This window comes from Bicyclus anynana, chromosome 1, assembly GCF_947172395.1.
Source record: "Bicyclus anynana chromosome 1, ilBicAnyn1.1, whole genome shotgun sequence".
NCBI lineage: Eukaryota > Metazoa > Arthropoda > Insecta > Lepidoptera > Nymphalidae > Bicyclus > Bicyclus anynana.
The window spans coordinates 12,641,758-12,655,125 of NC_069083.1; the positions used below are offsets into that span (position 1 = coordinate 12,641,758).

The following is a 13,368-nucleotide window of genomic DNA, read 5'->3' on the forward strand; positions in this document are numbered from 1 at the left end:
ATTAACTCCGCCAGGAGGTGAAAAATGGACGCGCGGTGAACGCACTTTGAGTGAAGCCAGGTAAATATTATACACCACAGCGCATCTGTGGATATTATAGGCATACGTAACTAACCTAACTATAGAAAGACTCAAAATCTATACTAATATTATAAAGCTGAAGAGTTTGTGTGTTTGTTTGAACGCGCTAATCTCAGGAACTACTGCCCCGATTTGAAAAATTCTTTCTGTGTTAGATAGCACATTTATCGAGGAAGGCTTATTTCCTATTATCCTATATAGGAATACGGGTATAATATAAATATATATTATCCCCGTATTCCTATATACGGGAATGGGAACCACGCAGGTGAAACCGTGCGGCGTCTACTAGAGATAGAATATAATGGCATTAAATGTAATTTCTTAGTTTCAGAACGTATTTTCTTAATAAGTTTTAGGGTTTAAATCATAGCTCCTATAAATTTTTTTTCGCCACCTTGAGAGTATCCTTGAGGATTTTTTTATGAAATTTATAGTATTAATTCTTATTTCAGGGTGGGAAGTTCGTATGTTACACCCATGCTACTCGGAGAGCATGAAGTATCGAGGGAAGTAGGCAGAGATGTCGTGTGGCCACGTTGCTTAAAGTAGTTTGTGGGCAACAACGCAAACCGTTTCCCCTCCCCCCACCTCACCGTCAGTACGATAAGTACTCTTCGCGTGTTTCCCGGGCCGCCTTCATAACTTCCTACAATTTCCTTTGTCATCCTTGTCCTAGTGGCAGACTGGCAGCGTGACTAGCATATTTTTAACAGACTTCAAAAAAGGAGGTTCTCAATTCAAGACATTTTTTTTTATGTTTGTTTGTTTGTTTGTTCTGATTGTGTGCCGTAGGCTCCATAATGGGATCTCAGCGGCATCACCGGGGATTTTGGGCGAGCGCAAAGCCATCGCCTGATGTGGCCCGAAGGCAGAAGAAGCATAGATGGGTGAAACGACTCTCTATGGGCGTCTCTTCTAAGAAACAGAGTCATAGTGTGGCTGCGGCCTAATGTAGTGGCTGCGCGGCGGATCCGCCATGCGCCTGCCGAAATAACCGCATGCGTACTGTTCAATGGGCAAGGAGAGAGGGGAGGGGGGCGGCGTCGCGGCGCTCGCGCCAAAATTAGACGTAAACAAGACGAGCGAGGCGCCGTTGTCGAAGATGAAGCGCCATGCTCCACTAACTGCTTCGCTAACTCAATATTACTTGCTACTAATAACATCTGTTCTATACTCATTATACAGTGCAGGACTTTGTGTGTTTGTTTATACGAGTTGATCTTTGGAACTGCCACTTGTATTGTAAGAATTCCGTTTGTATTGAGGCGTGATAGCCCAGTGGATATGACCTCTGCCTCCGATTCCGAAGGGTGTGGGTTCGAATCCGGTCCGGGGCATGCACGTCCAACTTTTCAGTTGTGTGCATTTTTAGAATTTAAATATCACGTGTCTCAAACGGTGAAGGAAAACATCGTGAGGAAACCTGCATACCAGAGAATTTTCTTAATTCTAAAGTCTGCCAATCCGCATTGGGCCAGCGTGGTGGACTACTGGCTTAACCCTTCCCATTCTGAGAGGAGACTCAAGCTCAGCAGTGAGCCGAATATGAGTTGATAACGACGACGTTTGTATTTGATAGGACACACTTTAAAGGGGACGGGATATCTTTGTATAAAGGTTTTCCAATAAGTCGCTTGTAAATGTAAAGGAACGATGACAGAAAGAATGACTGAAAGTTTAATAAGCTATTATGTATTCAAAACCATTTTATAAAAGGCTACACTGATGTCTCGTGGTAGGTGATATACTTTATCGAAAAGATCGCAGATTAAACTGTAGTCTTTACAATTTTTGCTCTCATCACATTTCGATCAATAAAAGTTACAAACAGATCAGTTAAATATCAAAAGATCATAGACAAGGCGAAAGGACGAATAACAACATTCTTTTTAATTCAAACTTGTTTCACTGATTAATAATGAAAACAAACATTTTATTTAAAAGGTAAAGGAAACAAATAAATTGTATTGACAATAACTCTGAGAACTCATTAAATAAAAATAAGAATAATATAGGTAATTATATTCCATATATCATTATCCACGTATTGAATAACTCTTGTGGTGAGTATAGAATCCCAGCGACGTCATCAATAGGATATTGCGGTTCGATGATTAATAGATTTAAGTTCCGTGCCCAAACACTTAAACTAACTGAACAACATTAAGTGCTATTCAAAAATTTCGTCGACCCACTAGAAGACGTTATTATACCCTTGATCTTGACTTGCAATTTAACTTAGAGAGAAGTAAAACGTTAATGATTTACAAGAAAAATAATCCGACTGCTTAAGTAATAAACAACTACTTACTAGAACAAACGTAAGACATATGAAAAATTGAGGGTATCACTTCACATCTTAATAATGGTCATTACAATATCTAAAAGGTGAAAGAAACATAATAAAGAAATCCAATGCAAACATGATAAATTAATAATAGTTAACCCCATTGATAAAGCTGGGCGATTTTCTTTTTTACTTTATACCATGGTTGCCGCCATATTGAATGTCTCTAGTAACACACGCTCGAAAGACAAATCAATTGATTTAATAAAAATCAACAACAACAAAGGAAAAACATGCATAGACTAAATAAACCTATAACCCCTTACGTCGAGCAGTCAGGGAAAAAGGCACTCCATGAATGAGAGCACCAGTTTATTGAATACTATTGTAATAATAACTGACGTCACCCCACATATACCTAATAATTGAAGCACTGTTCAAGTTGTAACAGAAGATGACGTTGGTCCTAAGGCGCCCGTCAATGTACACACTTGACCCCTTTTGATCCTACAATTAGGCATGGCGATACTCCCAAGCTCCCAGCATCCCGACGTACTCTCTTACAGTGATCTAGTCAATTTATACTCTTTTGTTCTCTTATAAGAATCATAATGTTACGCCATAAATAAATTATAATACAACTTTTTAAAGCACGGATAAAGCACAATGGTCATTGTCATTTAAATTAAGAGAGATATTTTGCATGCGGATTTTGATGTAAAAATTTCCATGATGTAGTAAACTAATTGAATTAATACTTTACATATTTGGAGGTTATCTAACTAAAAAAGCATCGATACATTAAAACTTGTAAGAAAATTTATACCAGCTGTGTCATTATCGCTTTGTCGTTATCCCATCTAAGATAGGTCCTTTCACTTTTACAATCATTAACTTATCATCTACTCCTTTTACACACATTCTCTTTCAATTATCTCTTGCTTTGGCCTTCCTTTCCTCTTGTATTCATCCACTAGAAATTTCAACATTCTTCTCGTAATATAACTTTCATACCAAGGTAACCTTTTTCTCTGCAACTTCTCTGTTACTGGCGCCACTTTCAGGCTAACCCTTATATTCCTTATTTTATCCATTCTAGTTACACTACACATCCATCTCAACATACGCATTTCAATAGCATGTAATAGACATATTTCTATTATCCATGACTATTACTGACCAATAACATCTCTCTATACAACTCTATAGAAAAATTCAACAAAATCGGTTTAGCGGTTTAGTCCGGAAAAGGTAATAGACAGAGAAACAGACTAATCTTTCGCACTTCTAATTTTAGTTACGATTTAATTTTGTTTCGCATTACCTTCTTTGCTAAAAATTATGTAGTTAGTAGGTTTATTATGAAATGTTCAGTATGTTATAACATTTATTCAGAAACTATGAATAACTTCTGATTTCTTAAACAGTTCTGATAAGAAAATCAATAAATTGCGTCTAATTAACCCAGTCTTTAACAAATTAGCATATATCCATACATTATAAGTGCTATAGAGGAAAGGTACGGTCTAACGTTACGTCGCTCGTGTAGGTAGGTGTAGGTATTCAACCGGTGTGGTCTCCGAATGCCTCACACGTTATCATTACAAACAGCTTTGTTGATCACGACAAGTATTATTGGAGTAGGGACATTAATACCGATGACACAAGTCGATGAAACACATCTGTGTCCACAAAGCTTGATAATGTAGCGTAACACAAAGATCTACCCTTGAAGAGACCGCTACATTTGAACAGTGTGCACGTAAATGACATGTAGGCAATTTCATTGAGGTTACACACTTTTTTCTAGTACCTACTATAGAAACTAAAATTAAATTTAAAACTAAGGTAAATAATGCGTCAATTTTTATTGTAAAAGCCTTGTAAGCATCATTATCAGCCGATGGACGTCTACTGCTGGACATAGGCCTCTTGTATTGACATCTACACACCAGCGTCTCGAGCCGCCAGCATCCAGCGGACTATATACTCGTATCTAAATAACTATTTGTATACTATTAGAAATAATAATTCAACTTCAAAAACAAACATTGTTAAAATACAAAATTTTGGTGAACTTACTGAGAGATACATGTATGATTAATAGTATGTTATATATTTGTTACATAATATGATTTTGACAAATACTAAATTGACAAGAACAGAGGTATTATTTACTATTTCACATGCGTAACAAATAGGTGGCTCTACGCATGAGTTTAATAGTCTTGAAAGGTGTGTTGATCTTTATTATTATGATCGATTATGATTCAAGCATAAGATTAAAACAAACAAATAATGCCTTTAACAACAGAATAATAGTTTCTGATTGATTCCGATAAAGATGCCGTCTAGAGCCAACATCCAATAATCAGACCGTGGAAACTGAGTACCTTGTTTTTACTTATTATTCCACAGGCAATAATAAGTTTTATGCTTATAGCACCAAAGGTTAGTTTGCTTTGCTATACATTATAAGAGCAACACTTAACGCTATCTTACACACAAAAGGATATAAATGTCACATTACCTCTAGCAAGTTTAAAAGTAATAACAAATATCGCTTTTAATGACACATGCTTAAAAATAATAACCCCGGTTATTAGCTATTTCTGAAAATTTAAATATTATAAGTCAACACGCAAAAAGAAAGAAATGTGACTAATATTTAGGAGAACCTACCTTCTCTGTATTAGTTGTTGACAAGATTTCTAGTAATATAAAGGTCGTCGATAAGATTACCTGACTGGGTAACAATTGCACAACAGCTAAATGTCCAATTCAACGAATACATTAGTGACCATTAAAACTGTTGTAAGTGACTATAATCCTATAATTAATGTTTCGTTCTCTAACTCATCCTGGTTACTTAACTATTAATTTAGGAGGGAGGTGGCACTTCTCCTCGGAGGAGTGCACACCACAAACACCGAGACACGAGGTTTTTATATATTAGATAACAGTAACATTTGTAAGAACACTTTTGCCTACAGTGTTATGTGCAACAGATAGGTTGGGTAAGTAATTCAGGATGCAAATAAGCTTATTTTCTCAATGATAATTTTACTATAGATCGGTTACGTCCCTACAAAATCACCGCAAAAAGTGATCCGAATAATACAAAACTGAGCGCACACATGCACAATTTTGTCTTTAATTTCATTATTTATTCATGTGTGTATAGTTCTTACACTTCCTGGACACACAACTTGACATTGTAGATGATATTTAGGTATTATTTGTTTAAATAACGTTCGTTGTTGACCACACCTAACACTGAGATGTGGAAATTTCTTATTTTGAGCGCCTTATTTTTCATGACCTAGTCAACACATCTAACAATATTGAACATCATTGTATTTTCTCCTCTTTCCCTAGGCACAATGGCCAACATAATGACCAAGTGCGGAAAAGCATAGGAACGAAGAAGCTTATTTTGCAAGGGGAATTTGCGGAAACTCGTGCGTCATTCAATTTATAATGCAATTAATTTAGTGACCGCAGTTACGCAATTAGTGATACCAAGGCATTTCGCAAAAAGTGCAGAAGTTGTTAATGAGTCTAGGAAAATGTAATGTAATGCAAGTGTAAATATTGAGCGTGTCATCTGAAAGTTGAATATTGGGATTTCCCACATAAATTGGAAAACCTGGCAACACTACCCGCTATGAATGTTATTTAAACGGGTACATACCACGATAAAACGACGAGATTTTTATTGTCGATATTTCGACCCAGTTGCAGTTGCAATTCGGAAATACAAAAATTTCAATCGGGAAGATGGCTTCAAACTAGCCAGCGAGTGGAACCCGGTGGTAGAATTGTGCAAACCAAGAGGGCGCCGCGACACGCATAATAACAAAAGCGATGTCGTGAGTGTGGTTTGCCTAAACAGCCAAAAACGCGAGGTCGTTGAAAAAAGAAAAAGAACAAGAAAGAGGGTAGATCGATTTTGCCCCTAACAGCTGACTTCACTTCTCATCTCGCAACTTCAGTCCCGTCGTGACCACGATCCATGCAACTGGGTCGAAATATCGACAATAAAAATCTCGTCGTTTTATCGTGGTATGTACCCGTTTAAATAACATTCATAATGAACAACCACGAAATAAGTTTAAAAACTACCCGCTATGAAGATACGGTTTCTAATTTAACTAAAAATTAATGTGAACGTGGATTATATCTATACTAAAAACTTCAGGGTGAAGCTAGGGGCCGTGTTTCATTTAGAAATCTAAACTGTAGCTGGCAAGACTGTAAGCTGTTTTTGGGCATGACAGACACTAGATGAAACAAGGAAGGTATTTTTATGTTTGTAGACAATACATCATTATCATCATCATCATCTTGTCCTAACGTCAACTCATCACCAACTACTGCAACGCATACCCTCTTTCACACACTTCATCACCTTTTAATCATCTCTTCTTTAGCATTCCTCTCGTGTCCTGTCATATCATAAATACTTGCAGGCATTCGCAACTTGACCACTGTCACATTCTATCCCTCGGGAATAGTATTATTTTCTGCATGAAAGAATTTTCCCCTGACATCGTATAATATGCAATAATCACGATCGGTTGAATAGTTGTAGCGAGAAAGCATAAAAAAGGAACATGTCCATAACATCGATTTTTCGACAGGAATAAGGCAAATTAACTCAAAAACTTTGTCCGAGTTGTTTCTAAAAGTAAAACCTTCCGTCGACAGAGTGCCGTTAGCTACCTGTCGCGTCCGACGGCAACACTAAACGGACGCCAAGTTTCTGAGAAGGCGATAGTCTGCTGTATTTCAATGTTATCGCTTTGAATACACTACGATAAGTTCACTTGTTGTGCATGTGACTACTTCACCTTCTTAGAAACGTGCAACGTCGTGAAGTTTTTAAGGTAATTAGTTACCTGTGTTACTTTACTAATATCTATTTATTTACCGTTAAATGTATTTTGTTAATGAGCCGATTAACAATCAGTAATTATATTTTTGGTACGATGACATAATATTTACGTGTATAGATAAAGATTAACTATCAAGTATAGTAATAGCTGATAAGAGTAAGTAATCGTAAAAATACTGATAAGGTCTGTGCCATATGCAGGTATACTTATATGCCTGTACTAAAACTTCTTTGTTTCGATAACATAGAAGTTCTTACTCACCAGATTATTTTATTCTCTTCTGTATTCGAGGGTAAAATAGATTTAGAACAAAGAATTTAACCAGACAGAATTTAACCATGTAAAATGATATTATAATAGTACCTTTCAGGAGTAAATATGAAATCACCACAAGATAGTCAGAAAAGACCAAGAAACATTGATTTTTAAAATAAAACCATAGAATAAATGTATTTAAAATTGAACTGAAATGTGACTAATCTTGAATGCGAGCTGGTGTTCCAGAAATTTATACACGTACACACAGCATAACACAGAAGGGCTACCACAGTTCCTTCTATTCTACTAATATATCTGGGCGTTATACTTCACGAGGTAATGGCACATGCGGAGTAACCCTGACTCAAAGGTGGCCCAAAATATGTTTAAACAAAGCATATGTGGTCATTGCCTAGAATGGATTTAAATACAGTTGAATGAACTCTACTATGTTTTCATCAGCGGTTCTGAGTATGTTGGTATTCAACAGAAGCTTCCTTGATTAAGGATTCAAAGGACGAACCATTAAAGGAAATATTGTCCGATGTCAAATGACTCTGTTCATTTTACGAACGACGTCGATCCTTTTGTTATGGGTAACGTTGGGTTCGGTTGGTGAGTTCCCAGTATTTTTATTCGTTTTGTCGACACAACTTTAGTGTCAACTCTTTTCACAACTTTACAGTCAACACTTGACAAAATTTCGTTAAACAACTAAAGATGAATAATATGTAACGTCATTTCCCGACCAGACCAAAAACACAAAGGGCTTGGGACACTATAATATCAGCCTCAACTTTGAATTCTCTGCTTGATGTCACATCTGGCAGGGACCGGGCGAGGCTTCTGGCATCTTCTAGACCAGAGTCAGGCCATTGGCTCCATGCCTATCCATCACCTAATACTGGCACTTTAATAGACCCAGAATCTTTCCGCATTGCCGCTGCTCTCCGGGTTGGAGCTGTGCTATGCGCGGAACACAATTGTACATCTTGCGGAGCCCGCGTAGATGAGCTCGGCCACCACGGACTCGCCTGCCCTTCAGGCGCCGGCCGCTTGTCCCGCCATTCCGCACTTAATGACATCCTTAGAAGGGCGCTCGTCAGTGCTAACGTACCTGCCGTTCTGGAGCCTCAGATCGTGCGCAACGATGGCAAGCGTCCCGACGGGATGTCATTAATTCCCTGGAGTATGGGTCGCGCGCTGGTGTGGGACGCCACCTGTGCAGACACTTTAGCTGCTTCATACATCCAGTCGACCGGCAGACATGGCGGGGTGGCGGCAGACATGCGTGAGCGTCTAAAGTTTCTTAAATACAGTTGTCTCGGCGCCCAATATGAATTCGTCCCGTTTGGCGTCGAGACACTAGGTCCGTGGGGCAGGAGCGCTCTGACTCTCCACAAGGAGATCGGCAAACGCCTCAGAGAGGCAACAGGCGACCCTCGGGCGGGCAGCTTTCTCGCGCAAAGAATTTCAATCGCAATTCAACGCGGGAATGCTGCCTGCGTGATGGGCACCCTACCAAGGGCGGCAAATTTTGATAAATATTTTTAGGTATCAGTTTTAATTTTAATTTATTTTAATTTTGTAGTTGTAACGTGTGATTATATTTATATTATCATTATCAAGTAATTTGTTTCATTGGTCCACAAGTATTTTAGTATTCGCATCAATAAGTCCAGGTCAAGAGTCACCAGTAACAGTAAGGTGTTACACTGAAGCGAACGGGCCGATAGCGCCGCGTTGGGCGACCGCCAAGGCAATTTGCATCGCTACCCATTTCGGAACATCGCCAAGTCTAGGCGAACAAAACCACAGAGAATTACCCTCCATTCCAATAATAATTAAAGCAAACATTTCGCAAGCGAGACGGACGCTGGCCGTTATGGAGCTTATAAAACATCGGCCCAACTTGCAATTAAGAAACGATGTGCACGTCTATTTGCCGACGCGGAAGAGACCGGCTGCAATGGACCATCCCGTGGTTCGTGCGGTCGACGTGCGGTGAGCAGAGCCAAGCGGCTGACTATCTAAATTAATACCTTTGATATTCCAAATATCAATATTTTCAGAGCTTGTGAAGTGCTTCACGGCTAGACGTGCAGGCCTTCCGCCTTGGCATCCCGACGTACGTTAACGAAGCGAGTTATGCGAAACATATGTCGATAAAAAGAACATGAAAATATTATAATTCATCATAATATGCTTTTAAATAATATTAGTCTTGCTATTAAACTAGAATTATTTTCGAATTTGCCACCTACATGTAAGATCTCGTATCTACGACATATTATGTCTAATATCACACTAATATTATAAAGGCGAAAGTTTGTGTGGAAGCGTGTGAGTGTTTGATACTCCTTGACGTAAATTTCTACCGAATCGGTTCGCCGATTTTATCCGATTCGGCTGAAGTTTGGAATGGATATAAAATATTCCCTGGATTAACACAGGCTACTTTTTATCCCGGAAAAAACCCTGATTCCCGCAGGATTATTGAAATACAGAATTTCACGCGAACGGAGTCGCCAGCGCCCGCTAGTAATTAATATTTAAGGTTTAAAAATAAATCTCTCATTCTTCCGAAGATTTTGATGGTGCCACCATATATTTCTGTAATTATGATATTAGACTTTCAGAATTACAGAAATATATGGTGACTAAAAAATAACGGGAAATTTGTGACACGTTCCTGAACACACATAATATCAGCAACATCTTCAGCTGTCACAGGTCCTTCGAGCCGGATAATATTTTAGTACACGCCCAAATCTTTTTTATTGAGAGTTAACACATAGGCTAATATTTGTCCCGAAAAAATGAGATTTGCAAAAACTGATGGTTCAGATGAATGTTTGTTACTCTTTCACGCCGCGACTACTGAACCGTATTAACTGAAACTTGGAATGGAGATAGATTATAATCTGGATTAACACATAGGCAACTTCTTATCTCGGGAAAATTTAATTCCGTCCGTACAAACTTATGTTTCGCGGGTAACACCGTGAGGCACAGCTAGTACAATATAAAAATGTTAATAGCTACATAATTATCTTAGTCTTTTCACAAAATTACAAGAGAATAGTAAAATAGGACAACATCACAACACTATTTTTATTTAGGTACGGCTACTTAGTTGTCCACATATTTTGTCGCTATGGTTTATTTACGAGGTGGCAAAAGCTTTGATGTAGCATTGGCTGTTGTCCACCGGTGAGACGGACGGCGCGTCGGCCAGACTTGACACGGTAACTACCTCTGTTACCAAACAAACGAGATTATTATAGGCCTACAAATACACTAATTATGTGACATTAGATTTACAGATCACTGAGATAGTTAATAATTTTAAATGGTCATTAAATCAGCGGTCATAAAAATGGATCTTCAAACAATAAGCCATGTGGCCAAAGAAAAGTAAAATGAAGTAAATATATGAAATAATAGTAAGCCCGTAACTCCGTTCGCGTAAAATTCTGTTTGTCACAAATCCCGGTATGCTATGCATTTTTCCGGGATAAAAAGTAGTATGTTTTTACGGTCGCGTGGTACAGTAGGTCGTACCTTCTACTTCCACGGTCGTGGGTTCGAGTCCCACAACTGGAAAATATTTGTGTGATGAGCGTGGGTGTTTTCCAGTTTATGAGTGTATTTATACATTAAATATAAGTATTTATATGTAGTATATAAAATATACATGATTAAATCTGCTATCTTAGTACCCATAACACAGACTATACGCTTACTTTGGCGCTAAGTAGTGATGTTTGTATTGTATGAGTATATTTATATATGTTCTGATCCAAGGTCCAATTTATCTCTATACCGAATTAATTAAAATCAATTCAGCGGTTCAAAGTTTAATAATCACAGATTTTTATTTGAAATTGCTACCTAGGGAATATTGGTGAAAACATATAAAATTAGCGTACACGCAAAATGAATAAATAAGGATTCATTGATGTCAACTCAGATAGACCCTGTGATGAAATTCTCATGCTACGTTTCGAGGTCAACTCGAACTTAAGGATAATGACTTTTATTATGTATTCAATTTAAAAATAAATAATTTACAACAGTCTGTTTAATATCGACACTTAAACAACAGAAACAGACATTTCACCCACGCTTTATACGCCGATAATCCTAGACTGTGCAAGTGAAATGTATCCTAATAGTAATGGCACAGGCGCCAGCCATGCTCCCATCACACACTATTCGTATATAGGTTACTAGCTGACGCCGCGCGGTTTCACCCGCGTGGTTCCTGTTCCCGTAGGAATACGGGGATAATATATAGCCTATAGCCTTCCTCGATAAATGGGCTATCTACCACTGAAAGAATTTTTTAAATCGGACCAGCAGTTCCTGAGATTAGCGCGTTCAATCAAACAAGCAAACAAATTCTTCAGCTTTATAATATTAGTATAGATATTTTAAGAATCATTATTGAATAAATTGAGACGTTAGCTAAATATGACAACAACATTTACACAACACCATTCAACCTTGCAATGTGCGGGGCACATAATTCGCAGATTCGATAGACGTTGGGGTCTCAAGGTGCTGGAATGACGACCCCTTACTATAAAGCATAGTGTTCGACCCTCAACCCCTTACCAGGTGGACTGACGATATTAATAGAGAAGCAGGATGTCGGTGGCTCAGGATCGTGATGTTTGGAAGTCCTAATAACTCGTGGACTATTTGAATGGACTTCCATCGACTGATATGATGATGAGGTCTCAACCTTACCTGTTGCTACTCCTGTTTTCCGCATCGTGTCACAGTGTAGTCTCGAAGGAAACGGCTCGACCGATTTTAATGTTTTTTTTTATAGTTTTGTTAGGTAAGTATATACGAGAATATATATGAGATTAGTAGTAGATATGAGAATGGCAGAACTACGTTTGCCGAGTCAACTAGTTAATTTTGCACTTTAATTATGCATAAAAAAGTGTATTTAACTACGTGCCAAGTACTTTCTAGTTTGGAGGGCGTAATATCTGGTACTGCATACACATTTATTAAACAGATTATTGAGTAGTATGTAATATTTGATTAATATAGACACCATAATATGCTGCAGTGGGAAAATAATTCGCATGGCTTTATTTACAATGTAGAGCAACTTGAATGGGTGAACATTAACAAAAGTTTTGTTAAATAACAGGACTGGAAAAGGAGGAATCAGAGACTGGAGGTTATCATGAGTTTGTGCCCAATCAATCTTTGTTTTCTAATAAGAGAGGGTGAGAAAAAGTTCACCTTTATTGAAAATACGCCTAATTCCATAGGGCACTGGGCAGAAACCTCCTATTTGCTATAACGATTTTTGCATATTTCCCTTTTTTCATCCTTTCTCATCTTTAAGCATGAAAGGCAAAATTTTGAAAAGTACAATATTTTTTTTCTAAGCGCCATTTCAATTGTTATAGTTACTTACCCATTATAGTACCCCACGTGATTCATTTTCACAAGACTTATCAGATTTTATCGCTAAGTACGTTTTATCAGGTCGAAAGATATACGAATACGATAAAGGAGAATATGACGGCACAATGATAATTATGTTTAGAAGATAGAGCAAAAATACATGAAAACGGAACTTTACACAGACTTTCTTTAGTATGGAATTAAATAAATGCATCTCAAAAACTAACAATATTTCTATAAGTGCGTAATCACGAAGGAAAATACATATTGCTAGTAATTTTTTGAAACAGACAGACAGAAATCTATGGACAAATCATTGCATAGATAAGAGAATAAATTATGAAAGTACCTACGATAATTAAAGTAAAAAATAGAGAAGTGAATGATAACGGTTACGCGTATTAT

General features: G+C 37.7%; 1 protein-coding gene across 8 annotated transcripts in view; it reads right to left on the reverse strand.

Annotated features, from left to right (window-relative positions):
* Window positions 1-13,368, reverse strand: part of LOC112043045 (transcriptional coactivator YAP1) — a 61,366-nt gene that overhangs the window by 44,930 nt on the left and 3,068 nt on the right. The gene's annotated exons all lie outside the window — the stretch shown is intronic.